General features: G+C 41.2%; 1 protein-coding gene and 1 long non-coding RNA gene across 2 annotated transcripts in view; one reads left to right on the forward strand and one right to left on the reverse strand.

Annotated features, from left to right (window-relative positions):
* Nucleotides 1-24,296, reverse strand: part of TMEM38B (transmembrane protein 38B) — a 112,128-nt gene that overhangs the window by 74,773 nt on the left and 13,059 nt on the right. The window lies entirely within an intron of this gene.
* LOC132523466 (uncharacterized) overlaps nucleotides 1-24,296 on the forward strand; it is an 84,098-nt gene that overhangs the window by 3,962 nt on the left and 55,840 nt on the right. The window lies entirely within an intron of this gene.

The raw sequence follows: 24,296 nt of genomic DNA on the forward strand, positions 1-24,296 counted from the left end.
ATGGGGTGTGTTATGGGATGTTTAACAGCATCCCTGGCCTCTACCCACTAGATGCCAGTAGCACGCATGCACACACCAATTGTGACAACCAAAAATGTCTCTAGACATTTTTGTCTTGGCGGGGCGGGAATCGCCTCTAGTTCATAACTACTTTATAAATTTTTTGGCAGCATGTTCCTCTATTTGTACAAACATTATGGTTATGCATCTAATATTAATCATCAAGTTAATTCTACATAACCCTTCTTGGTCTCAGCTTGATCATCCATCCCCCGGATCAAGTTGGCAACATCCCAAAACCCAGTACCATAAAGGTAATCCTAGCTATTTCTTCTCTGCAATACTGCTTTCTATCCACTGATTGGCATGCCTTTCACTTTGGGAAGTCAAAAACGTTTTAAAAACCATGAAGAGTCCATGATGAGGAAGTTTCATATTAGAGGAGCCAACTACACTTCTATACTTTAGTATTCTGGTTAGGGATTTTCATTCTGAAGTTATTCTCATAGGGATTTGATAACTATGCCCTTTCCAGTTATAGTGTAGTAAAATATGACGTTTAAGACAAAATGTTAAATTTAATTTCTATTTTTTTAACGGTCAGCATTATCAAGGAGGATTAACTAAAGAGCACAAATTGTCCTGAATTCAGTCAGTACAGTGAGATCCTGGCACATGAGATTTAAGTGATAAACCAATTCAATTATAAACTCAACTCTTTAGACTCTGTGTATCTAATAATACACACTGACATGGTGACTTGAAAAATATAACTTGGCTCACTTATTACTTGCACTTGAAACTAAAATCTTTTTCTGTGAACATCACTTATACCTCTAATATGAACTATTAAACTAAAAATATTCTCCATGTGTAACAAGTACAAATTTACCTACTTAAAATAGCTGATGTTATGAAAAGGAATATCTCTAGTGTTCATCAGTATAAAGACTTCCAAAACTGCAGTCACCCACTGGTGTCACAGTTGCCAGGTGTCTGTGGTTACTAGCACTCAAAGTTATAATTCATCTCTGTTCAAGAGTAACAGGTACCATTAAATCAAAGAATAAAAGAATTTTGGAAGTTGAATGGACCCTTTAAAAAAAGTAGCATGGATTGCAAGTCATATAAAACAGTTCAGGGCAGCTTAAGCAAAATGACGGATTTACTGAAAGGCTACCAGGGAATCAGCCATCAATCCCCAAAAAGAGCAAGAAGTTGGGCATTTCTGAGGCCAGCAGCAGTAGGTAGATGTGGAATACCCTCAGTTACTAATGATAGTCAATGTTAATATTGTTCAGTCTCTGTGTCCCCCTATTCGGTACTGCCAGGAAAGAGCCTGCCCTGGCCTGGGACAGATGTCCTCTTCTTGTTGATCAGCTCTGGAGGGATGCTAGGTCACATCCCTAGGTATCAGAGGCAATGTCTGAGAATGGAGGGAGCCACGCAGCCATCACAAGAAGTATCTATTACAATCATTTTCTTTAGACCATTTATTTCAGAGTAGGAAACTCAGAGCTAGAGAGAGATCACAAAGGCAGGCAGTGACAGACAAGGATTTGTTATTATCCTGTTACAGTCTCCCTACTGGGCTTTCTCTGGTCCCACACAACCCAAAATGTTCTCTAAAGTTGCCTTTTACTGACAGATCCAGCATCCCCACAGCAATGAAAAGGCTACTGGATGAGAGCCAGAAAGACCTATTAGGAGTAAGGACTGTGGGTCAACAGCTAGGATTAAAGGAGTTTGTAGTTTCCAGCATAACCAGTTTGTTGAAGAGGCTGAAATCAGTGGGGCACAGTCAGGAAGTGGATCTAACATCCACCAGACAAAGCCCCCAACTATGATCCTACGTCAGATCTCCCCTTCCCATCCTTTAACTTTATCTCAGCAGATCCCATTACTTCCTCATCATTTAAGATACTAAAATATTAAGAGTCCAATCCAATTAAAATGTCAGTGTTGCATCTAATTCAGAGCTTTTCCCACTCCATCAGCTCAGGTCTGCCTGGCTCAGAGCCTTGCAGTGGGGGAAAGAGGCATGGGGTGGTCTTTCAACCTTTCCTCCTCTTCTGCTCCTTCCACCATCTGTGTCCTCCAGGGTCAAGGTAGTAGGTAGGGGAATTATAGAAAAGGAACAAAAGGCCTTCTAGTTCACAGGGGTTTGTTATGGCTTTTGTTTTTCTTTTTGCTATCGATATTCTTCTTTATAGCAGGCTCCCAGTGCTGACTCATTCATGGGGTACATTTGCGGGCTCCACAATGATGCCATGGACCTCTGCATAGCAAGGTTTCCTGACACCTGCAGTTGTCAGGAACTGCGGATACCATCAGATGGCTAACCAAAAAGGTATATCCAACTCTGCATGTTGAGTTAAAACATTAAATATGTTTTTTTCCAGCCACTCAGCAAGCGGTTGGCCATGTGTTAGAATATGGGCAAATGAAAATGAAGAAATCTGTTTGACATGCTTCTGAAAACTAAATGAAGAAGAACAAAGTTGAAGGACTGATGCTACTCAGTCTTAAGACTTACTGTACATCTACAGTAATGAAAGTGTGGTATTGGTAAAAGAATAGACAAACAGAAGGATGAAAACAATGTGGCTTCTCTTATTAAAGTGACTATGCCCTTGAGATGGGCCCTTCTTTTTTTCTGCCTTGAGCTGGGGCATGCCCTGTGACCATGGGAGAAGGGTCAAGAAAATAGCAAATAACTGAAGGTATCAGCTCTCTCAGACTTACTGCTATGTGAGAAAAAAATAATCCTTTATCTATTCAAATAGAGTCTGAATTGGCTTGGGGAAGAGAAGCACCGCTTTCCTCATACAGAGAGGAGTAGAAAAATCACTCTAACCTTTTGAATTCCCTTCTATGAATTTCCTTTAAAATTTTTAATTTCTTGGGCTGTTGGGAGTGAAGTTCTCTGGACTAGTTGTTATCTTTAATTAAGTCCCACTTAGGCAGCCTAGCTCCTCTCTTTACAGTGTGAAGGTAACATCTTTTGTCTTTGGAGCTCTACCTGGAATTCCAGGATAATCCCAACTAACATCTTGTTACACCAAAAGACAGGCAAAGGAAAGAAATTTAAAAAACAATGTCGATGAGTGAGGTTTAAAAGAAAGTTCATGGGCTTCCCTGGTGGCGCAGTGGTTGAGAGTCTGCCTGCCGATGCAGGGGACACGGGTTCGTGCCCCGGTCCGGGAGGATCCCGCATGCCGCGGAGCGGCTGGGCCCGTGAGCCACGGCCGCTGAGCCTGCGCGTCCAGAGCCTGTGCTCCGCAACGGGAGAGGCCACAGCAGTGAGAGGCCTGCGTACCGCAAAGAAGTAAATAAATAAATAATAAAAATAAAAGAAAATTCATGTAGCTAAGGCTAGGAACTCACAAAATATCAGTGATCTATGTAGATGAGTTGATTAAACCAAAACATTAGCAGCAAGAAGACAATGTGCACCTGATGTTTGGGCAAACAAAAGGAATCTTACCTACCTAGAGATTCATAAATATGTCCAAATAACAGTGAGCTCCATAAGTACAAATAGAGAGGTCAAATGCAGTTGCAGGTGGGTTCTGACCCATAACAATCACAGAGGGAAATCATTGCAATGTAAAGTTGTCCATATATGACAACTGACAATAATTACATACTCCATTGCTTGAGCCCTAAGTTGTCCAGACTTCATACAGAATGTATCTACATTACCTATCTCCTGGGTCTATTTTTTTAAAGTCAGTGTTCAATTAGTGGAATTGTATGTGTATCTATAGATAAAACATATATTCCAGGGACTGCATCAATCACTGTATGTTCCTTCAGTGTCTATAAATCTGTGTAAGTCGTGGAAGATGTAAAATCTCTAAAATGTAAAAATCTCTTAGTATTTATTATCTATGAAGCCAATTATTCTTACAGTTTTGCATACAAAAATTGTAATATTTCTTTAGTTTAAAAGAGCTAAAGATGGGCTTCCCTGGTGGTGCAGTGGTTGAGAGTCCGCCTGCCGATGCAGGGGACACGGGTTCATGCCCCGGTCCAGGAGGATCCCGCATGCCGCGGGGCAGCTGGGCCCGTGAGCCATGGCCGCTGAGCCTGCGCATCCAGAGCCTGTGCTCTACGGCGGGAGAGGCCACAGCAGTGACAGGCCCGCATACAGAAAAAAAAAAAAAAAAAAAAGCTAAAGAGAATATTTTTAATATTAGTCCAACTTCTTATAGGCATTATAATTATTTTAGAATGGGATAATTTCTCAAAGTGCTTAACCATGGAAATCTAATTTTTCCCCTCCAAACAGTTCACCAAACTGGAAATCCAGCTTGAGAACCCTGTAGAAAGCTTTTCCTATCTCCACTATAATCAGCTGCACCATCAGGTTATTTATAATGTTCATTCACTCAATAAATATGTATCTCATCTTTCAGACGGGGCCCATCAGATCATAACAGCAAAGTCTTTCCCTCCACCTCTTCAGCTACCTCTCTGTTAGGCTTAGCCAGCCAGAGCAACATATCAAATTATATTCTTGACTTTATACCAAGGAGTTCATTTGAGAAACTTTCTCATCTTGGGAGGTGGTGTACACTAGTGGTAACACAGAATGCACAGTCTTTAGTCAGACATTCTACTTATTGTGTCACCTTATAGAAAGCAGCTGCTAAATCTCTATAAGCCTGTGTCTTCCTCTTTAACCTAGGAAGAATAGTACTTATTTCACAGTGTCGTTTTCAAAGTTAAAAGAGCGTATCACAGATATAGAGAACAAACTAGTGGTTACCAGTTGGGGGAGGGGCAATATAAGAGTGAGGAAGTGGGAGGTACAAACTACTGGGTGTAAGATAGGCTGCTAGGATATATTGTACAACACAGGGAATATGACCAATATTTTGTAATAAGTATAAGTGCAGTGTAACCTTTAAAAATTGTAAAAAAAATTTTTAAAGGAAAAAACCAAAAAAACCTGACCTGACAGGTAAGCAGGACCTGAGGAAAAAACAATTCAGAGAGCATACATATGAATTGCTTAGCACAGTACCTGACACATGGTGCCTACTTGATAAATTTTAGTTATGACTCTTCTCCTGTGATATTCAGATCTCTTAAAAGGAACTTAGAAGTTCCTTTCCTACTGCTTTCTTAACTTCTAAAGTTTAGAGATTACACTAATTTTAGAGACATAGTGGTTAAGAGTGCCGTTGCTAAAGCCAGATGTCCTGCATCAAATCCTGGCTCTGGCCCTTGCTCCATGAATTACCTTCTGCAAGTTTCTCCATGCCTCAGTTTTCTCATCTCTAAAATGGTGAAAATAATACACTGGACCTCATGGAGTTTTGTGAGGATTAAATATGTTAAGATATGTAAAGAACAGTGCCTAGCACATAGAAATCCCATCAATGTCAGTTATTATTACTCAGAATTTACTTACCCAACGTAAGTACTTTAATTTTCTCTTATGAATAGAATTCAACCTGGACCTAATTTCATGGAAAATACCTACCACATAAAAGCATTCAAATTTGTGTTCTAGTGCATTGACCTAAATAATGAACAGAATGATCAGTGTGCAATAGAAAAAGGATGCAGAAGATGGCGCTGTGGGAAGTTAGCGTCTCCCCACCACTAGGGCACCTGCTGGCTGCTGGTGGACCCTGACACCCAAAGAGACGGGAGGAACCCCCAAGTGAACCGGTAGGACGTGGGGGGACACAGCGGGGAGAAGTGGAGGCCAGACAGGATCAGCGCCCCTGAGGCCGGGGAGATCACGAGAGGAAGGCAGGAGGGGCCCTCTGGGAGGAGAGGAGAGGAGCGGAGGAAGTTTGCCCCGACGACTCGGGCCCAGGGAATCTGCTGAGCTCCCAGGCCAGTGGCCTGCCCTCCAAGGCTCGCCCTCCCCCTGGTCGCATTGGTCCTGGGGGCATAGGAAGGAGGCCAAGGGGAGTTCAGGAGAGGCAGGCGGGAGGGGCTCTCCGGGAGGAGGGGGAGAGAAGAGGCGGGCGATTGCTCCACCCACTCTGGCACGGGGAGCCTGCTGAGCTCCCAGGCTGGTGCACTGCCCTCCAAAGCCCCCTCCGGGCCTTGTGGGTCCTTGGAGGAATAGGGGGGAGACCAGGGAGATCAGGAGAGGCAGGAGGGAGGAGCCAACTGGGGGGAGTGGGAGAGAAGAGGAGGGCGTTTGCCCCACCCACTCGGGCCTGGGGAGCCTGCTGAGCTCCCAGGCCAGTCCCCTGCCCTCCAAGGTCACACCCCCACACACACACATGGGTCCTGGGGGCATAGGAAGGAGGCTGAGGGGAGTTCAGGAGAGGCAGGCGAGAGGAGCCCTCCAGACCAGAGTAGCAGGAGAGGAGAGGAGGGCGTTTGCCCACCCACATGAGCTCGGGAAGCCGGCTGGGCGACCAGGGGTGGGGGGCACGCCTGGGCCCCTTCTGTTCCTTGAGCCTAAGCCCCACCCCCCACGGCCCCAGGACTTTTTGCAGTCCTGTGGGTCTTAAGCATTGGCGCCACCCACAGCCCAAACCTCATCCTTGCTTAGGCCCTGCCCTCCACAGCCAAGGCCTTTCCCCTCATCTTCTTTTTACTATTGTGGTACTATTGTACCTTCAGGTTGTTGATTCATCTATATTTTTATTTTTATATTCTTTCTAACATATCTGTTAGTTTCCTTGTCTAATTTTATTTTTTACTTTGTTATTCTCTTTTCTTTCTTTTTGTCACCCCACGTGGCTTGTGAGATCTTGGTTCACAAGCGGGGAGTTGAGCCAAAGCTACTGTGGTGGGAGCTCTGTATCAGAACCACTGGACTAACAGAAAACCTCAGACCCCAGGGAATATTTATCAGAGTGAGTTCTCACAGAGGTCCACATCTCAGCACCAAGAGCCAGCTCTACCCAACAGCCTACAAACTCCAGTGTTGGAAGCCTCAGGCCAAACAAGCAGTAAGACAGGAACACAACCCCACTCATTAAAAAAAAAAAAAATGAGATGGCAAAAAAAATATGTCACAGATGAAGGAGCAAGGTAAAAACCTACAAGACCAAATAAATGGAGAGGAAATAGGCAATCTACCTGAAAAAGAATTCAGAATAATGATAGTAAAGATGATCCAGAATCTTGGAAATAGAATGGAGGCATGGATTGAGAAAATACAAGAAATGTTTAACAAAGATCTAGAAGAACTAAAGAACAAACAAACAGAGATGAACAACAGAATAACTGAAATGAAAAATTCACTAGAAGCAATCAATAACAGAATAATTGAGGCAGAAAAATGAATAAGTGAGCTGGAAGACAAAATGGTGGAAATAAATGCCAAGGAGCAGGATAAAGAAAAAAGAATGAAAAGAATTGAAGACAATCTCAGAGACCTCTGGGACAACACTAAACACACCAACATTCAAATTATAGGGGTCCCAAAAGAAGAAGAGAAAAAGAAAGGGTCTGAAGAAATATTTGAAGAGATTATAGTTGAAAACTTCCCTAACATGGGAAAGGAAATAGTCACCCAAGTCCAGGAAGCACAGAGAGTCCCATACAGGATAAACCCAAGGAAAAACACACCAAGACATATATTTATCAAACTAACAAAAATTAAATTCAAAGAAAAAATATTAAAAGCAGCAAGGGAAAAACAAAAAATAACATACAAAGGAATCCCCATGAGGTTATCAGCTGATTTTTCAGCAGAAACTCTGCAGGCCAGAAGGGAGTGGCAGGATATACTTAAAGTGATGAAAGAGAAAAACCTACAACCAAGATCACTGTACCCAGCAAGGATCTCATTCAGATTCAATGGAGAAATTAAAACCTTTACAGACAAGCAAAAGCTAAGAGAATTCAGCACCACCAAACCAGCTTTCCAACAAATGCTAAAGAAACTTCTCTAGACAGGAAACACAAGAGAACAAAAAGACCTAGAAAAACAAACCCTAAACAATTAAGAAAATGGTAATAGGAACACACATATGGATAATAACCTTGAATGTAAGTGCATTAAATGCCCCAACCAAAAGACAGAGACTGGCTGAATGGATACAAAAACAAGACCCATATATATGCTGTCTACAAGAGACCAACTTCAGACCTAGGGACACATACAGACTGAAGGTGAAGGGATGGAAAAAGATATTCCATGCAAATGGAAATAAAAAGAAAGCTGGGATAGCAATACTCATATCCGATAAAATAGACTTTAAAATAAAGACTGTTACAAGAGATAAGGAGGGACACTACCTAATGATCAAAGGATCAATCCAAGAAGATATAACAATTATAAATGTTTATGCACCCAACATAGGAGCACCTCAATACATAAGGCAAATGCTAACAACCATGAAAGGACAAATCAACAGTAACACAATAATAGTAGCAGACTTTTAACATGCCACTTACACCAACAGACAGATCATCCAAACAGAAAATAAGGAAACACAAGCTTTAAATGACACAATAAACCAGATAGATTTAATTGATATTTATAGAACATTCCACCCCAAAGTGGCAGAATACACTTTCTTCTCAAGTGCACATGGAACATTCTCCAGGATAGATCACATCTTGGGTCACAAATGAAGCCTCAGAAAACTTAAGAAAATTGAAATTAAATCAAGCATCTTTTCTGACCACAATGCTATGAGATTGGAAATCAATTACAGGAAAAAAAAAAACTGTAAAAAACACAGATACATGAAGGCTAAACAGTGCACTACTAAATAACCAAGAGATCACTGAAGAAATCAAAGAAAAAATACATAGAAACAAATGACAACAAAAACACGACAACCCAAAACCTATGGGACACAGCAAAAGCAGTTCTAAGAGGGAATTTTATAGCAATTCAATCTCACCTCAAGAAACAAGAAAAATCTCAAATAAAGAATCTAACCCTACACTTAAAACAACTAGAGAAAGAAGTAAAAAAAACCCAAAGTCAGTAGAAGGAAAGAAATCATAAAAATCAGAGCAGAAATAAATGAAATAGAAACGAAGAAAACGATAGCAAAGATCAATAAAACTAAAAGCTCATTCTTTGAGAAGATAAACAAAATTGATAAACCCTTAGCCAGACTCATTAAGAAAAAAGAGGAGAGGATGCAAATCAATAAAATTAGAAATGAAAAAGGAGAAATCACAACTGACACCACAGAAATACAAAGGATTATAGGAGACTACTACAAATAACTATATGCCAGTAAAATGGACAACCACGAAGAAATGGACCAATTCTTGGAAAGGTACAATTTTCCAAGACTGAACCAGGAAGAATTAGAAAATATAAACAGACCTATCACAAGTAATGAAATTGAAACTGTAATGAAAAATCTTCCAACAAACAAAAGTCCAGGACCAGATGGCTTCACAGGCGAATTCTATCAAACATGTAGAGAAGAGCTAACACTGATCCTTCTCAAACTCTTCCAAACAACTGCAGAGGGAGAAACACTCCCAAATTCATTCTACAAAGCCACCATCACCCTGATACCAAAACCAGAAAAAGATACCACAAAAAAAGAAAATTATAGACCAATATCACTGATGAACGTAGATACAAAAATCCTGAACAAAATACTAGCAAACAGAATCCAACAACACATTAAAAGGATCATACACCATGATCAAGTGGGATTTATTCCAGGGATGCAAGGATTCTTCAATGTAGGCAAATCAATGTGATACACCACATTAACAAATTAAGGAATAAAACCCATATGATCATCTCAATAGATGCAGAAAAAACTTTTGACAAAATTCAACACCGATTTATGATAAAAACTCTCCAGAAAATGGGCATAGAGGGAAACTACCTCAACATGATAAATGCCATATATGACAAACCCACAACAAGCATCATACTCAATGGTGAAAAACTGAAAGCCTTTCCACTAAGATCAGGAAAAAGACAAGGATGTCCACTCTCACCACTCTTATTCAAGAAGTTTTGGAAGTCCTAGCTATGGCAGTCAAAGAAAAAGAAATAAAAGGACTACAAATTGGAAAAGAAGAAGTAAAACTGTCAGTGTTTGCAGATGACATGATACTACACATAGAATATCCTAAAGAGGCCACCAGAAAACTACTAGAACTAATCAATTACTTTAGTAAGGTTGCAGGATACAAAATTAATGCACAGAAATTTCTGGCATTCCTATACACCAACAACAAAAAATCAGAAAGAGAAATTAAGGAAACAATCCAATTTACCACTGCAACAAAAAGAATAAAATACCTAGGAATAAACCTGCCTAAGGAGGCGAAAGACTTGTACTCAGCAAACTATAAAACACTGATGAAAGAAATCAAAGATGACATAAACAAATGGAGACATATACCATGTTCTTGGATTGGAAGAATCAATATTATGAAAATGAATATATTACCCAAAGCAATCTACAGATTCAATGCAATCCCTATCAAACTACCAATGGCATTCTTCACAGAATTAGAACAAAAAATTTTACAATTCATATTCATATTACAAACACAAAAGACCCTGAATAGCCAAAACAATCTTGAGAAAGAAAAATGGAGTTGGAGGAATCACGCTCCCTGACTTCAAAGCTACAGTAATCAAGACAATAGGGTACTGGCACAAAAACAGAAATATAGATCAGTGGTACAGGATAGAAAGCCCAGAGATAAACCCACGCACCTATGGTCACCTAATTTACAACCAGGGAGGCAAGAACATGCAATGGAGAAAGGACAGCCTCTTCAACAAGTGGTGCTGGGAAAACTGGACAGCTCCATATAAAAGAATGAGATTAGGACACTACCTGACACCATACACAAAAATAAACTCCAACTGGATTAAAAACCTAAATGTAAGACCAAACACTATAAAACCCTTTGACATAAACCACAGCAAGATCTTTTTTGACCCACCTCCTAGAGTAACAGAAATAAAAACAAAAATAAACAAATGGGACTTAAAAGCTTTTGCACAGCAAAGGAAACCACAAACAAGACAAAAAGACAACCCTCAGAATGGGAGAAATATTTGCAAATGAAACAGCAGCCAAAGGATTAATCTCCAAAATATACAAACAGCTCATGGAGCTCAATATCAAAAAAACAAACAATCCAATTAAAAAATAGGTGGAAGACCTAAATAGACATTTCACCAAGGAAGACATATAGATGGGCAAGAGGCACATGAAAGATGCTCAACATCACTATTTATTAGAGAAATACAAATCAAAACTACAATGAGGTATCACCCTCATGCTGGTCAGAATGGCTATTGTCAAAAAATCTAGAAACTATGCTGGAAAGTGTGTGGTGAAAAGAGAACCCTCCTGCACTGTTGGTGGGAATGTCAATTGATACAGCCACTATGGAGAACAGTACGGAGGTTCCTTAGAAAACTAAAAATAGAACTACCATATGACCCAGCAATCCCACTACTGGGCATATACCCTGAGAAAACCATAATTCAAAAAGAGACATGTACCACAATGTTCATTGCAGCTCTATTTACAATAGCCAGGAGATGGAAGCAACCTAAGTGTCCATCAACAGATGAATGGATAAAGAAGATGTGGCACATATATACAATGGAATATTACTCAGCCATAGAAAGAAACGAAACTGAGTTATTTGTAGTGAGGTGGATGGACCTAGAGTCCTTCATACAGAGTGAAGTAAGTCAGAAAGAGAAAAACAAATACCGTATGCTAACACATGTATATGGAATCTAAAAAAAAAAATGTACTGATGAACCTAGTTGCAGGGCAGGGATAAAGATGTAGACATAGGGAATGGACCTGAGGACATGAAGTGGGAGGGGTAAGCTGGGGCGAAGTGAGAGTAGCATCGACATATATACACTACTGAATGTAAAATAGATAGCTAGCGGGAAGCAGCAGCATCGCACAGGGAGGTCAGCTCAGTGCTTTGTGATGACCTAGAGGGTTGGGATAGGGAGGATGGGAGGGAGGCTCAAGAGGGAGGGGATATGGGGACATGTGTATGCATATGGCTGATTCACTTTGGTGTACAACAGAATCTAACACAGTATTGTGAAGCAATTATACTCCAATAAAGATCTATTTAAAAAAAAAGGATGAAGACTTACTAAAGTTCAGTAAAATTGTCTTTAGCATTCCAACTGCCTATTCCAGTTATAGGCATTTCTCCTTTATTTTTCTCCCTTTTGGTTTTGTGTTCTGTTTTTTCTTCTTATTTCCTTCTCTTTAGCACTATACCTGGTAATAATGTGTGCCCAAATAAAAATAACAATAATGCTTCCCTGAATACATGAAGGTGATGCTATTGCTTTGACGAAAGGTGTGTTCTTGTGGTCTTCTAGGAGACCCCTTATCACATTCTCTCAGCCAGAAATCATCTACATTGAAATCTACTAGTTCAGTTCAGAAAAGTCTTTGGCAGGGCCTCCAGTCCTCTAAATTCACCTTTGACATCCCAAAGTGAAAAAATAGAAGAAGAAGGGTTGGCCAGGACATATTCTAAAGAAGAGCTGGGAACATTCCCTACCAGACGGAGGTTAGGACAACTGGGCCAACAGTTGTTGCAAATCCATAACCAGGAGAGAGGCTGAGGATAAAATTAGATGCAGGGATATTGAGACTAGCTAATTAGAGTAATTGGCAAGTTTGGTCAGTCAGACTGTAACTGAGACTAAGAAATCCAACCTGAGGACCGGATGAGGTTTAGTCAGCAGGCTTAAGCAGGAACAAAGTCAAACATTACCAGAGCAAAAATGTCAGGAGAAAAAAGTCAAGCCAAGGAAGCAAGGAACACCTGGGTGACAAGGTATGGCTGACTAACACTGGGTGTTAACCAAGTGTTAACACTTGGCAGGAGCCACACAAAAATTTCTCCCAGATGGGTGAAGAGTTGCGCCAAAAAGGACTTGCTATTCAAAAGACACCTTCTCGGAAAAAGTTCTAACTATAAAAGAAAAAAATAGATAAATAGGATCACACTAAAATTAAGAACTTCCAATTATCAAAGGCACTATTAAGAGAATAAAAAGGCAAGCACAAAGTGGAAGATACTTGCTATTTGGGTTTATCTCCAACACAGGACTCTTACCCAGAAAATATAAAGAACTCGTATAAATTGATAAGTAAAAGACAACTAGTATTTTTTAAGTTCAGTACAAAACTGAGCAAAAACTTGAACAGGTAATTTACAAAAGAGGATATCCAAATAACCAATAAACATATGCAGACTGCGCAACTTCAATAGCCATCACAGAAATGCAAATTACAACTACAACAAGATACTACCATCTGCTCATTAAAATGGCTAAAGTGAAAAAAAAGAAATAATACCAACTGCTGCTGAAGATGTTAAGCAGCTTGAACTCTCTTACACTGCTGGTAAGAATATAAATTGACACAACCCCTTTGGACAACTGGTGGTATGTGCTAAAAGTGAACACAGATAGCCTCAGACCCAGCAATTCCATTCCTAAGAGATCATATGTTTACCAAAAGACATGTACAGAAATGTTCATAGAGGCATTATTTAAAATAGCCCAAACTGAAAATAACCCAAATGTTCATCAGAAGTAATATTAATGAATACAATTAATAAATTGTGTTATATACTTACAATATATATACATATATAATAATATATTTGCAATGAGAAGTATGAAATACTGCTACCTGCATCAACATCAACAAATCTCAAATATAATGTTGAGAGAAAGAAACCAGAGATTAAAAAAAGAAGACATTCTGCATGATTCCATGTATATGGTGTTTAAAAACAGGTAAAACTAATCTACAGAGTTAGAAGTCAGGACTGTGGATGCTCTTTGAGGCGGGGGATAGGGCTTCTGGAGTTTTGGTTCTGTTTTACGATGTTGGTGTGTTCACTGTGAAAATACATAGAGTTGCACTGGTATGATTTGTGCACTTTTTATACATGTTTTATACTTCAAAAAATTTCAGTTAAAGAGGAGTAATGACATCTTCTAACAAATTTACTAGGTAGCTTAGGGCTTGGTAGGCAGTCTGGCCCTGACTAGGTTTTCTGTCTCTCCAGAAGAAGCCCAATCTCTGTGGGAGTAGCATGGTAAGCCAAGGTATAAAAGCCTATCCTAATTCATGTTAAGTTTTTGGAGTCCAGTCAAAGGCATTGTTATGTCATCAGCTCCATCAGAGGTTTCTTCTGGAATCCTGAGACACAAAAGTTAAGCTCTATGCAATTCTCTTAGTTCCATACTCTTCTTTTTCTAAAGAATTCCTTCCAGAGCAGATGAGGTTAATAACAATCATCCTGGAGTTAATCATTAGGTGCCAGTAATTTCAGGCCTTAAGAATGATCTGGGGCTTCCCTGGTGGCTCAGATGGTTAAGAATCCGCCTGTCAATGCAGGGGACACGGGTTCAAGCCCTGGTCCGGGAAGATCCCACATGCTGCGGAGCAACTAAGTCCGTGCGCCACAACTACTGAGCCTGTGCTCTAACGCCTGCAGGCCACAACTACTGAGCCCACGTACCACACCTACTGAAGCCCGCGCACCTAGAGCCCATGCTCTGCAATAAGAGAAGCCACTGCAATGAGAGGCCTGCGCACCGCAACAAAGAGTAGCCCCAGCTCGCTGCAACTACAGAAAACCCATGTGCAGCAACGAAGACCCAAGAAAGGAAGAAAGAAGGAAAGAAAGAAAGAAGAAAAGAAAGAATGACCAGCTCCTTGAATCATTTACTTTTTTTTTTTTTACACTGGGACAGAGCTGCTTAAAAAGTGGGAGTTGGGGTGAGGGGTGGGGATGGTCGCCAGACACCAAGTCTGCTGTGGGGCCCCTCAACTGTGTGCCTCTGCATGTTATAAGGGATCTCTTCTCCTCCCTGAAATGGAAGTAATTTTAGCTAAGTAGGGGTAAGAGTCTTGTCTTGTTGCCTGAAAAAATGTAATTTGGGCTCCAGGCATGCACATTTTGTTGGGTACTTCCAATTCAGGGCTGGGTGGCGAGGGAACCTGAAGTCAGGCTCAAAATTCATTAAACGGTTATTCTTCACCAGGCTGCTAGGTCATGAGAGCCAGTGAGGGTGGGGATGAGAAAACAGCAACTTGCCCGAAGGTTGCCATTCAGAAGGGGAATGGTGAATGGTTCAATAGTGATATGAAAAATGACCATCATCACCACTCTCTACATTGGGCTCTTGTGAGATATTTGTGAGGAAATTCCAACAGGCTGATTCATGCATCTATGTAGGTGAACTCCTTTATGTGTAGATGAAGAACACCTCCAGGCTCTCAGGAGCTTTGCTCTAATGGCACACGGACCAATGAACAAAGATTACGTGGCTTGGTAAGTACTATAACAGCAGGAAGCACAAGGTACTGTGAGAGCTCTTGGAGGATGAGCCTCTAATCCAGACTCAGAAGGTTGAGAAAGTCTGGGAAATAGCTGTTTAGCAAATGCACTAGAGTCCTAACCCCATCTTGTACACCACAGTGTTTTGCCTGCCATCCCTGGCTATGAAGCAGGCTTCAGGAGGCTCCTAGCCAATCACATGGCAGCAAATTAGGCCACTGAATAGTAGATATTCTCCCAGATCTTAATTCCCAGATCTTAACAGTAGATATTCTCCCAGATCTAGCTTCCAGCTAGAAGAAGAGATTTGGAACTTGATCAGGACTCTGGGCTACAAGCTATTTGTAACAGCTGTCTCCTAGAAACCCAAGTGCAAGTCCATGAACTGATGCAACAGTTTCTGTTTAAAGTAGGTGGAAGAACAGTCGTCTTGCAGGCAAGTCACCATTATTTAATGCCTGTTTTTTTGTAGAGCAATCTAATTCCCATGCTCCTGTTTATCCATCCATGGGCCAAGCACTCTACACATGCTCCCCCCACCTATCCCCAGCCTCATATTAAGAGCTCTGTAAGGCCCACTGCTATGTCTATTGGTACCGCATATGGCCCTTGTTCCATGACATAGTCATCTACCAAAGACTAGGCTCAGAAAGCAGATATCTTTTACATCCTACAGAATAGTGAAGAGCTCAAGGACTCCCACTAGTAGCAGAGCAATTGCAGCATTTAGTGGATGGGAATTGGGAGTTGGAAAATGGCCAAAGAGTGAAACTGAAAATTTGCTGCCAACTTCTACAATACCTCAAATGTATGAGATTCTTCTACTAACACCTTCCCACAAGTCCAAAGCCTAGCCACTACTTAGGCTGAAGAACTGGCATAGAGCTGCAGGAAAGAACACCATGGTCGGAAGCCAGTGTCACATACCAGTCCAGAGAGTTGGGTCTTACGCACAGTAAAAGACAGTCACAGGGCTGGGACTTCATAGCTTTATAAGAAGCCCAAATACACTGAACCACTAGATCTGACAACTATTGGATCTTTCCTATTTAAAAAAAATATAAGGTATGATTGACATACAAAAGCTGTGCATATGTAATGAATACAACTTGATGAGCTTGGAGGTAAGTATACATCCATGAAATCATCACCACAATCTATGCCATAAATACATCCATCACCTCCAAAAGTTTCCTCTCATCCTATTTATTAATATTTGTGTGTGTGAGAGATAAGAACGCTTAATTAACATTTACCCTCTTAGCAAATTTTTAAGTATAGTACAATAAGTATTATTATTATAGGCTCTAAATTGTACAGTAGATCTCTAGGAGTTATTCACTTGTATAAATGAAACTTTGTTCTCTTTGACTAATACCTCCGTTTCCCCCTCCCCACCCCCCCAGCCCCCAGAAACCACCATTCTACTCTCTGCTTCTATGAGTGATTATTTTAGCCTCCTTATGTTAGCAATATTATGTAGTATTTGTCCTCTATGTCTGGCTTATTTTACATGGCATAATGTCCTCAATGTTCATCCATGTTGTTGCAGGAAATGGCGGGATTTCTTTCTTTTTTAAAGCTGAATAATATTCCGTTGTACATATATACACCACCTCTTCTTTATCCATTCATCAATGGATTCTCAGACATTATTCTTTAAGTAAGTTTTCTACCCCTTTCTCTTTCTTCTCCTTCTGAGACTTCCACCATGCATACATTGGTTCTCTTAAAGATATGCCATAAGCTCTGTAGGCTCTCCTCACTCTTTTCCTTTCTTTTTTCTTGCTGTTTCTCTAACTGGATAATTTCAAATGACATGTCTTTGAGTTTTCTGATTCTTATTGAGTCTACTGTTGAAGCTCTCTGTTGAAATTTTCAGTTCAGTCATATTCTTCAGCTCTAGAATTTCTGTTTGGTTCTTTTTTATGATTTCTCTTAGTTTAACTTTTTGTTTTGTTCATGTATTGATTTCCAGATTTCATTTAGTTGTCTATCTGTGTTCTCTTGTGCTCACTGAGCTTCTTTAAGATGACTGTTTTGAATTCTTTGTCAGATCATTCATAGATCTCCTTTTCTTTAGGGTCAGTTACTGGAGCTTTATTTTGTTCCTTTGGTGGTGTTTGTTCATGATCCTTGTAGCCTTTCATTGGTGTCTGCACATATAAAGAAACCGTCACCTTTTCCAAATTTTACAGACTGGCTTTGTCAGGGAAAGCCCTCCACCGGTTAGCCCGCCCAGAGATTCTGTGTGGGCTGGCTAGTGGTGTCTGCAGGTGGGCCAGCTGGCGGGCTCCACAGGCAGATAGGCCTGGTCCCAGGGATCAAGTGTGGTCTGCTACTGGGAGTTGCAAGCCAGCTGTTGAGATCTGTGCACTGGTTGATGAGACCCTTCTACCCCTTTTCTTTGTTCTTAGCTACTTCCCAGAGATCTAGCCTTGCCAGTTCTCTCAGGGTTCTGGGTGAGGTGCAACAGAAGAGGGCCTCCCAAGTAGAAGCCTGAAAGGCAGGGGAGATCAGGCTGTCACTTTGCCCTCTCTTTCCCTCATGGTGGACAAGGGATCTCTTTCAGTGTTGTGCTGTGCTGGCCTGGGGGAGGGGTGACATGCATGAAGTGAAACTGTTATTCTTACCCTTTCACTGCATCTTTTCTATTGTCTGTGTTCCACTGGGATGCTGTGACCTCTCACTGGATCCCACAGCTCTGATAAAGGTATTCACCGATGGTTGTAAATTGATGTTTCTGTTGGGGAGGAGGACAAGGTCTGGAACCTCCTGTCTACCCTCTTGCTGATGTTACTCCTCTGATCTTTCCTATTCGTTAACTTTCTCTGGCTTTAATCCCAGATGTGACAATGGACTTTGATTCTTATGTTGCATCTGCATTTGGTAATTTCCATGGTGACCTTAGAAACTTGGATCCTAGGCAAAACACTCAAAGGTATTTGGATTTTGTTTTGGTATCCTGTGTATTCTAACCTGATATAAAACTCCCTTCCCATTTTTGGCATTAGCATCTCTTAGACAGTGCACTCTGCCATGTAGCTGGAGTGGAGAGGCTCGTTCACTTGGTATTCTACACTCAGAGATTTGCTGGGTTCTGGCTTTAGGAAATTCTGAGGGCTACACAAAACAGGGAAAAAACTGCCAGCATGAATTTAGAAATAATCTTCTACCATAATAATAATAACGTATATTAGTATATCCTGTGAAATATCCAACTTTAAGCGTTTCCTATTCATTGTTTTCTTAATGTTAGCCAAATTTTTGCATCTTCTAGGTTTAAAAAAAAAATCTATTATCCCTACAACGTTTATAAAGAAGTCATCTTTTTCACAAAGCTATGTCTGTGATACTTGATTTGAATGAGATCAAGGCAGTTGGCTTGGCAAAGTCCCAAGACTTCAGCCCACATCTACCCTAACCCCTAACCCTTAGCTCATTATAAGAATTTGATGAAAGAATATGGATGGAGCACTAAAAATCCAATAGGGCATTATTACAGTGGCAAAAGAAGGCCATTTGCAGCTAACTTAACACCAAGGTTAAGATGTTTAAATATTCATTACTGTTTAGGTTGCTGACTATTAGACTGCTAGCAAAAGGAAGTCTGAAATTGGCCTATAATATTCAACTGCATAAGAAAATTAATTCAAAACTACTGGTGGACACTTTTCAGACAAAAAAGATCTTAAAGCAATTGTAAGTTGAGTAAGAAAAACATTTTGGGGGTAAGAAATGATTTATTTAAACACACCTGAAATTTTCCACCTCTAACCCTCTGCCCTTCCACATTCCATCCTAACCAGGATCTGAGGCTATGAGATTATAAGAAAAATTTTTTAGCTTTTAAAAAACAGCAAAGAGAGACTTCCCTGGTGGCACAGTGGTTAAGAATCCGCCTGCCAATGCAGGAGACACGGGTTCGGCCCTGGTCCGGGAAGATCCCACATGCCGTGGAGCAACTAAGCCCGTGCACCACAACGACTGAGCCTGTGCTCTAGAGCCCATGAGCCACAACTACTGAGCCTGTGTTCCATAACTACTGAAACCCACGTGCCTAGAGCCCGTGCTCCGCAACAAGAGAAGCCACTGCAATGAGAAGACCGTGCACCACAATGAAGAGTTGCCCCCGTTCACCGCAACTAGAGAAAACCCGCGTGCATCAATGAAGACCCAAAGCAACCAAAAATAAATATAAAATAATAAATAAATTTATTAAAAAAATAAAACACAGAAAAGAGTGGGGGCGGAGGGAAGGAGGGAGGGGACAGCAGAGATGAAATATGTCTTGCTTTTCTTCTCTTGACAGAAACATTACTGCTGCATATTTAGGCTATCTTAGGGGTGATGGAGATGGAGGTGTTAAGTGAATATGTGAACTGAGAAGGCCTCAATCATTCATTAATTTCAGGACAGTCCATCTTTTCATCTCTGTAAATGAATGTGAATTACAAGCATTTCTCGGGGACTTCCCTGGTGGTCCAGTGGTAAAAATTCCGCCTTCCAGTGCAGGGGATCCCTGCATTGTTCAATCCCTGGTCGGGGAACTAAGATCCTACATGCCGCCAAGCAATTAAGCCCCAGTGCCACAACTACTGAGCTCACATGCCTCAATGAGAGAGCCCGCATGCCACAAACTACAGAGCCTATGTGCCCTGGAGCCCGTGCGCCACAACTACACAGCCCACATGCTCTGGAGTCCCCGCACCACAACTAGAGAGAGAAAACCCACAGAACTAGAGAGAAGCCCATGCGCCACAACAAAAGATCCCGCATGCCTCAAGGAAGATCCCACATGCTGCAACTATGACCTGACACAGATTAAAAAAATAAAAACAAAACCCCAAGCACTTCTCAGATCAGATACAGGAACTCAATGTGAGACCCCAGAGGGAATGAGGGCTTTGGAATAAGAGAAAGTTGTGACAGAGACAGGTATGTGGCAATCTCCAGGGAAGATATCTGCAACTGCTGGGGCTTTATCACCCAAGGGTGTAACCAGTTTAGGAACTAACTAGCACAAGAGCTGAGTGCTAACCACCTAGGGCAGCAAGAACCTGATGAGTGAAAGGGTCAGACTCCAGAATGGATGGAAGAGACCAATTCAGGGAGCATTTGTCTATGTCTTGACCAAGAAAGGAGGAAAGTGAATGGTATAAATATACAAGAACAGTGGCAGGAAATTTAAGGGCTAAAAATGAGCTGAAGTTTACCGAAAACACTTGTCTAGATTATTCTAGAACAATTTCACTTACCTATTTGAAAATTCAAATTGGCTTTTCCAATTTCACAATGCATGAAACCTTTTTTTTTAAACATCTTTTTTGGAGTATAATTGCTTTACAATGGTGTGTTAGTTTCTGCTTTATAACAAAGTGAATCAGCTATACATATACATCTATCCCCGTATCTCCTCCCTCTTGCATCTCCCTCCCACCCTCCCTATCCCACCACTCTAGGTGGTCACAAAGCACCCAGCTGATCTCCCTGTGCTATGCGGCTGCTTCCCACTAGCTATCTATTTTACATTTGGTAGTGTATATATGTCCATGCCACTCTCTCACTTCGTCCCAGCCTACACTTCTCTCTCCCCACGCCCTCAAGTCCATTCTCTACATCTGCGTCTTTATTCCTGTCCTGCCCGTAGGTTCTTCAGAACCATTTTTTCCTTAGATTCCATATATATGTGTTAGCATACAGTATTTGTTTTTCTCTTTCTGACTTACTTCACTCTGTATGACAGACTCTAGGTCCATCCACCTCACTACAAATAACTCAATTTCATTTCTTTTTATGGCTGAGTAATATTCCATTGTATATATGTGCCACATCTTCTTTACCCATTCATCTGTTGATGGACACTTAGGTTGCTTCCATGTCCTGGCTATTGTAGATAGAGCTGCAATGAACATTTTGGTAGATGACTCTTTTTGAATTATGGTTTTCTCAGGGTATATGCCCAGTAGTGGGATTGCTGGGTCATATGGTAGTTCTATTTTTAGTTTTCTAAGGAACCTCCATACTGTTCTCCATAGTGGCTGTATCAATTGACATTCCCACCAACAGCGCAAGAGGGTTCCCTTTTCTCCACACCCTCCCCAGCATTTATTGTTTGTAGATTTTTTGATGATGGCCATTCTGACTGGTGTGAGGTGATACCTCATTGTAGTTTTGATTTGCATTTCTCTAATGATTAGTAATGTTGAGCATTCTTTCATGTGTTTGTTGGCAATCTGTATATCTTCTTTGGAGAAATGTCTATTTAGGTCTTCTGCCCATTTTTGGATTGGGTTGTTTGTTTTTTTGATATTGAGCTGCGTGAGCTGCTTATAAATTTTGGAGATTAATCCTTTGTCAGTTGCTTCGTTTGCAAATATTTTCTCCCATTCTGAGGGCTGTCTTTTCGTCTTCTTTATGGTTTCTTTTGTTGTGAAGAAGATTTTAAGTTTCATTAGGTCCCATTTGTTTATTTTTGGTTTTATTTCCATTTCTCTAGGAGGTGGGTCAAAAAGGATCTTGCCGTGATTTATGTCAGAGTGTTCTGCATGAAGGCTTTTTTGAAGCCATTAGCATAAAATGTTAACATTTTGTGTACAGTCTTATTCACAGAATGGAGAAGTTGGCCTCCTAAGGTCCTGTCCACTCCATGTGAGGCAGCATGCAGTGGGTGGGGGCAGGGAACATTGGATTTGCAATCAGAAGCTCAGTCATTAACTGGAGGATTCTTCTTGGATGAGCCCTTTAACATTTCTTAAGCCTCAGTTTTGACACATGAAAATGGGCTTGAAAATACCAGTTTGGTTGATCTCACTGTCCATTATGAAGATTAAGTTATACCTTACATATTCTGAGTAAACATAAAGCTTTATATGAACATAAATTATTTAAAAAATCATGTGTGGAAGATTTTGGAAGATGCCCCGGAGCAGAGTCAGCAAACACGAGGCAGAGAACAAATAGAGGAACTGCAATCGCCTCATTGAGGTGTTTTCTAATTTCTGTACCTAGAATATCTTTCCCTACCAGAGTGCAAATTCTGAAGGGCAAGAATTAAGTTTTAGACACTTTTGCACCACCCGTACCCCCAACTGTCATCCTTAATGGGTAGTAGGCGCCAATGAACGTTTGTTGAACTGTACCACCTGGCTTCAGCTTCCAGCCTTATATATTGAGAAGCCAAGAGGGTAAATGTGACCAAGTTGGGAAGGAGGGCAAAGAGAAACCCTACTTTACAATGGGGAAAACAGCCTTGTCGTTGTGGTCCTTATTGTGCCTTCACTGTGCTGCCTTTTTTATTCTGAACGCAGCCGGCTTCTGGACACTCTAAGTTGTCAAGAGCTTGGTGGGCTTTCCCGGACTAGCAGCTTTGTGTAGCCGAACACAGGACGTACTTTCTTTTGGTACTTTTGGGGGATAGGTTTACTGACAAAGTTGTTGTCCCTCTCTTCCTGGCCCTAGCTCTCTGTGGATCTAGTCATGCTGTTTAGGTTCATGAAGTACAAATTAGCATAATCCGATTAGATGAGCTGCTGAGGGGCGGGCTTTTTTTTTTTTTGGTCTGAAAAGCAGAGAAAAGAAAAGTGTCTCACAAAGAGGGGAGCCTGGAGCTTGGAAGGGGAGGGGCGACAATTGCTCCTGGGCTGCTGGCCTGAAAGCTTGCACCTGCACAAGCCCTCTTATAAATAAGGACTCTTAGATGGTATTAAACAGGGGACTGAGGAGTCCGGGGGAGCTTGGGGAGGTAAGCATGGGGAAGAGAAAGGCAAGGCAGCGGCTCTGCATCCATTAATTGATTTATCTGGATCGCAAAGCGGGGCTTGCTGACAGAAGAGAAAGCCCGTTTGATTCCTACTCAGCATTGCGAGTGGGTCAGCCCCATAATCAGGTCTATTGAGATAAGCGTTTTAGAATCTCTGCAAGAGACTGATAAGGGGTTTACTTGTAGGGAACAAAGTTCACTGGATGTCTGATTTCAGTACTTTCTGAATTGGACTTCTGTTTCTTTCCTTTATTTCCAGAAAAGAAAACAAACAAACAAACAAAAAAGCTGGGAGGTGGTAGTTGCTTTAGGCCTGTGGGTGATGTGTGCTTAGAAACCACGAGAGAAAAACTCAACTATCAACTTGTTAAAATAGGGGAAGCCAGGGAATTTTCTGACTGAGTGCACCTTTCTCTGCTATAGACAGTTGATGGGTATAACTGACATTTTCATTATTTTGAAAACTAAGAAGGACTCTAATCTATGTGTGTGGTAAATGTTGAGTTTCAAGCAAGTGATTACTTCTATCCTTCTTACCTGGAAGAAAGATATTTTTACCCTTAAAGATGAAGGAGTACTGAAATGATGTCCATGTACTTGCTGGGGACCAACCATCATTTGCACCAGTTTACGCGATGCTCAGAGAACATCTAAATGTGTCTGACTCTATGGAAGTAAAAGGAAACCTTGTTTAAGCCTGACTTACAACATGATGAACATCGAAGGCCAATTAGTGAAGGCTCATTTCTATTGATACATTTTCTGCAGTGCTGTTCAACATAATTTAAATGCTGAGAGGGATGGAACCCCCATCACGTCCTTTGGATAATTTATGGTCTATCAAAGAATTCTTCTGGATAGAAAACCTAGATCACCAATCAAATTACTCTGTGCTTTAAAAAGAAAAAATCCATGGGCTTCCCTGGTGGCGCAGTGGTTGAGAGTCCGCCTGCCGATGCAGGGGACACGGGTTCGTGCCCCGGTCCGGGAAGATCCCACATGCCGCGGAGCGGCTGGGCCCGTGAGCCATGGCCACTGAGCCTGCGCATCCAGAGCCTGTGCTCCGCAACGGGAGAGGCCACAATCGTGAGAGGCCCGCATTCCGCAAAAAAAAAAAGAAAAAGAAAAAATCCATTTCAATCATTGCCTACATGCAGTGAGCATTTCCTTCATGGGAGGTTTCTATTTTTCAAGATAGAAGAACACAGAGAGATTTGGCCTGTGCTGAATTCAGAGCCTAGCCTTG

The sequence above is a fragment of the Lagenorhynchus albirostris genome, chromosome 7, assembly GCF_949774975.1.
Source record: "Lagenorhynchus albirostris chromosome 7, mLagAlb1.1, whole genome shotgun sequence".
In the NCBI taxonomy this organism is placed as follows: Eukaryota; Metazoa; Chordata; class Mammalia; order Artiodactyla; family Delphinidae; genus Lagenorhynchus; species Lagenorhynchus albirostris.